At 35.7% G+C, this 3,781-nt stretch overlaps 1 long non-coding RNA gene across 1 annotated transcript in view; it reads left to right on the top strand.

The window, feature by feature from the left end:
* LOC107834229 (uncharacterized) overlaps window positions 1–3,781 on the top strand; it is a 15,827-nt gene that overhangs the window by 10,390 nt on the left and 1,656 nt on the right. The window lies entirely within an intron of this gene.

Raw genomic sequence — 3,781 nt, 5'->3', positions numbered from 1 at the left:
GTCCTAACATGAGACAGTAATCTCTGAAACAATAATCGATCTCCTCTGCTTCCTCCCTGTTCTGCATAATTACTCTGCTCAGTCAGAAACAGCCACTCAAAACTAGCAGTAACTAGCTAGCCGCCATGCTATCAGGAAGTTTTCATTCAGTAAGGCAGGATTGGTTATTGTAATGGAACCTGTATTTGCCTTTGAATGTTAAGTTTTGTTAAGAAAATAAATTTAAGATAAGCTAGTTTTAAAACTTAACATGTCTTGATTAAAATGGCCTAAATTGTGGTTTTAAAATCAGTAACATATTCTGGCCTATTTTTTTTCTGGTAATAGTATGCATCTGTCTTGAATAAATGCTGATTATTGTGACGCTGTTATCTCTGTGTGATCTCAGTCTTTGCGCACAGCATTTTTCTGAACCCGGGCATAAGAGAGGATTTAACGAGTCAAAAGGTTTTTAAAATTCAAGAATTTTTCCTCTCTTAACAGTACCTAAGGACATCGATTAGAAGTCATTCATTGACAGTGCCATTTCCAAATAAGGTATGAGACTGCCAGTGGTCTGTCTCCACCCCTTTATGGTTGCTGTGAAAGTGAAGTGGGTAGAGGGACGGTGTGCAGGCAGAGCAGGAGGGTTTGAGGGGCGATGAGTATTTAGTATGTGGAGATCAGGGAGGGAAAGGAGAAGTGCAGGTGGACCGACAGAATGATTTGGAACTGGGGTGGAGGGAGAGACAGGTGAAACAAAGAGGAAGGAGGTGTCGGACAGCAGCAACACTGAGAGCTGGTACTCTGAGGTATCTGTGTCACAAACGAGCAGTAAAGAACCTAGATACCCTGTAGAATCTTTTTTGTTTTTACAACAAACTAAAGGTCTGAGAGGAATAAAAGTTGAAAGTTATTTGACTAATTTCAGATTATTTCATTTCTCTGCAAGACATCACATCAGGAACAAAGAGGTATCAGGTTTTACAGATCAGGGAGTTTTTAGACTAAAGAAAATAATGTCCAAAGCTTGGAAACAATTTTGAATAAAATGATGCACAGTAGCACTTCAATATTTTCTATAGGTTTTTGGTATTGTTTTTAGCTTTTTACCCAATATGGATTCTTTTAAAATAGCATCATTGAATCTTAACGGGGCGAGGGAGGTTGAAAAACAGGCTTTAATTTATCAAACATTGAACCAGAAGAGAATTGATGTAATTTACTTACAAGAAACTCAGAGTGACCATTTAATAGAAACTGACTGGGGTAGAGAGTGGAGGGGGGAGGTCATTTTAAGTCACAGCACCTCCCAGAGTGCAGCGGAGGGCTTCTTCTTCTCTAGAGCTTTCACTCCAGCTCTACAGAAGATGAACATGTTATTCAGGGGAGGTGTCTTTTAGTCAAGGCAAAGTTTGATCATTTTAGCATGTTTTTTTTATTAATATTTATGCTCCCATCACCAATGCAGAGAAAAAACATTTTTTTTAGAAAATTGGGGAACAGTTGGGTGATTGTGGGTCTGAGGACTATGTTTTTATATGTGGGGATTTTAATTGTACTGAAAATGAGTTTTTAGACCGTAATCATCCAGCGGCCCAACATGCTCTGCAGCAGCTGGTCTCGTCTCATGGCCTGGTGGATGAGGAGGATGCATGCAGGCTCCAGGCAGCACACATGGTCCCACGTTAAGAAAAACAGAATCTCTTTAGCTCGTCTTGATTGTTTTTATTGTTTTAAACATCATTTTAACGTGTTTAAAACATGCCAGATTTTACCAGTGGCGTTTCAGATCACTCGTTGCTTTTAGGTAGTGTTTTTATTAGAAACATTTTACCTAGAAGCGCTTACTGGCATTTTATCTCTGCTTTAACTTATGATCAAGGTTTTAAAGAGACTTTAAGTTATTTTTGGACTGGTTTTAGAAAGAGAAAGTCTGATTTTATTAGTTTTAAACAGTGGTGGGACTACGAGAAAGTACAGGTAAAACTGCTGAGTCAGCAGCACACTCTCAATGTCACTCGTGACATCGCCGGATCTATTAGAGATCTGGAGATGAACATCGTGGAGTTAGAACGACTTAGTGAATCCACAGGAAGTCGAGAGCACATTGAAGCTCTCAAATCTAAAAGGCTAGTTCTAGCAAACCTGCTGGAAAATAAAGTCCAAGGCGTATTGGTCAGGTCCCGGATTCAAAACATCACGGAGATGGATGCTTGTTCCTTTGGATTTTCTCCAATTATTTCCATATTCCCTGCTTTCTTTTGTCTGAGAAATATGACCTTTAGTTCCTTCCTCCCACAGTTGTTGCCTTTCAGATTTAATTTTGCTCTTAATAGGTTTCATTTCAAACTTACAACATGCTATTCTCACAATTCTACCTTGTTTTAAAGACACCTTAATGATCTGCCATATTGTACCCCTCTGTATCTTTATGAGCAGGTATCCTCATGAACCTAATATTTATTTGAGCTTGTGTCATTCTATAATTTCATAAATACAAATTAGATATTTCTTTGTTTACATGACAAATAACAGTAACAATACTAACTGTAAACCCTGCTGTTTAACACAATAACAAAATGAAAAACTCTCCAGATTATTCTCAACTAATAGCATAATATTTAAAACCAAATGGGTGATTTGTGAAACTTCAATAAAAGTTGATTTCACCATTTTTATGATTTTGGATAACACTAGATTTGCTTTTTATTGAAGTTTCACAAATCAGATAAAGGTTTCACAAATCCCATACTAGTTGAGAATAATCTAGTCCAGGTTTGAAGAGTCTAGGTGTTGTATGTTTTTAGCTAGAATTAATTAAAGATGCTGACGGTAATGAAAAATTAGGTGGAATCGCCCTTTAGCCATTTCCCGAATTGGAAGCTGCATTTGGAAACCAACTTCACCTTCGTCCAAGCAGCAGCACCTAACATACAGTTCTCTTAATGTATGAGAAATGTATGGTTGTCATAAAATTAAATAATCCCAAATATATCATTTAATCAAACCCTCTCATAAATGATGGTGGCGTCGGCTGTAGGAATTTGCCCTACAATTGGTGGATCACCAGTTTGATCTCTGGTTTACCTTTGAGATTTCAGTTTAATATATGAAATACATTAGAAATGTAATTAAAAAACAAAAGAAACCAAAATATCACACCAGCATTTTATTCTTTGTAAATGAATTTGGCAGTCTGGTTTATGGTTTTACATCATAGATATAAACATCAGCAGAATTTTTAATTTTGGCTGATTAATACCGTTAATTTTAGGGTAATTAGCTGCTGGCAATATTACAATATTTTTCTAAATTTTACAGTTAGATTTTTACAATAGATTTCTGTGTTTTCTACATTTCATGACTGTCAAAATCACTTGAAATATATGTTTGAGTTACTGTAATTCCATGTATTTTCCTATGGTAATGAAGTTCTTTATATTACAGTCAGAAATTGTTGGTATTTTACCATTTTTTAATGTCAATTTACTGACCTTTTTTATAATGTGAGACATTTAAAATGGACATTAAAAAATAATGAATCTGAACATATAAGAAGTCTTTCAATCTTATTTTGCTGTACCCACTGTAAAGCCATCATCAGTATTGCTAACATTTCCATTGTATGCACAGCTAAATGGTCAGATGTTCTTTGCTTCATAAATATATCTAATTCAGGAAAGCAAATCCTGTTTTTGCCAAAACGAAATAATTTGATCTATCTATCTATCTATCTATCTATCTATCTATCTATCTATCTATCTATCTATCTATCTATCTATCTATCTATCTATCTATC

The sequence above is a fragment of the Poecilia formosa genome, unplaced genomic scaffold, assembly GCF_000485575.1.
Source record: "Poecilia formosa unplaced genomic scaffold, Poecilia_formosa-5.1.2 Scaffold554, whole genome shotgun sequence".
Classification (NCBI taxonomy): Eukaryota; Metazoa; Chordata; class Actinopteri; order Cyprinodontiformes; family Poeciliidae; genus Poecilia; species Poecilia formosa.
Note: the sequence above shows the minus strand (reverse complement) of the source record. Positions and strands in the feature narration are given on the sequence as shown.